The sequence below is a fragment of the Octopus bimaculoides genome, chromosome 24, assembly GCF_001194135.2.
Source record: "Octopus bimaculoides isolate UCB-OBI-ISO-001 chromosome 24, ASM119413v2, whole genome shotgun sequence".
Taxonomy (NCBI): Eukaryota; Metazoa; Mollusca; class Cephalopoda; order Octopoda; family Octopodidae; genus Octopus; species Octopus bimaculoides.
This window is the reverse complement of record NC_069004.1, coordinates 25,744,328-25,745,476: the sequence shown is the minus strand read 5'-3', so window position 1 is coordinate 25,745,476 and position 1,149 is coordinate 25,744,328. Positions and strand designations below refer to the sequence as shown.

The 1,149-nt window shown below is 38.6% G+C and overlaps 1 protein-coding gene across 1 annotated transcript in view; it reads left to right on the top strand.

Annotated features, from left to right (window-relative positions):
• Positions 1-305: 305 nt before the first annotated feature.
• The window catches only part of LOC106871504 (uncharacterized), a 75,754-nt gene continuing 74,910 nt past the window's right edge, over positions 306-1,149 (top strand). Inside the window, exon 1 of the mRNA XM_014917993.2 lies at positions 306-589. The gene's annotated coding sequence lies outside the window, so the exon portion shown is untranslated. The remainder of the gene's footprint in view (positions 590-1,149) is intronic.

Here is a 1,149-nt window from a genome sequence, read left to right as displayed (position 1 = left end):
ACACACACACACACACACACACACACACACACACACACAAACACACACACACACACACTCACTCACTCTCTCACTCACTCACTCACTCACTCACTCACGCATGTGTACATATTAAAACAAGGCTGTACTGTTCGTTTAAATAACTTTCACCTAATTTTTCGGAAGCTAAATAGCAAATCGTAAAATCTCTTTTTTTTTTTAAATAAGAAAACCTACTCAAACCTCCCCTCTTCTATGAAGTCATCGATTTAAATATTAACTCATTCTCATTCATTCTCAAAAAGATCATTATATAACTTTATCTTACTACTACACTTCTTTCCTTTCTTGTTTCGTGTTGGCCCTACTAAGATATAACAGTCAGTGCATGAATCGATATCTCTTGAGAAGAAGCTTCACTCGTAGCACGTATTTGACTGTCCTGATATAGTGTTATCTCTCAATCGAGGACACCAGACGTTGTTTGTAACAGGAAAGCTTCTACTTGATGTTATTGCTGTTAGAACTATTTAACCACAGGTTAAAACATGATCCAGTTCACCGACTAACAAAAGTATTCCTGTCAAGACCAACTCGTCTTTTGCTTGGGGTATGTAGACTTATGTTATCTAATGTCATGTCCTGATATACATATAGAGAACGGTATTTAATTGAAGGGAGAGTTGACTGCTATTTCTAAAACCTCGAGTGGTCAAGGAGCAGCTTCCACAGTGGCTAGAATATGTTGTTATTGTTTCTGTCGTTGTTGCTGTTGTTGTTGTGGATGTCATTGTGTGGTCCAACGTCAGCCCTGATCCAGCTGTCACCTGGTATGCTAGTAGCCGGCTGAAATACGTGGTGCGCAATATGGAATATCTCCACAGCATATCTTCTCAGTTATGTTTCGTGACAACTACAAAATAAGGACCACACTGCATTGCACAAAACAACATGAATTGCATAGGATGTAGTTTGACTGTCTGGGCCTATTACAATCTCTTGATTGGTCAACTGGTTTCCGTACCCCCATACAATGGTGACGGACAATGTGAACACAGCTGCATAGCTACACTTACTGTTCATCTATGCTTATTGTTGATGTGCTGTTTGAATTTTTCTTTGCTTATCTAATTTTACTCCCTACCTCTCTCTCACTATATATATATATAT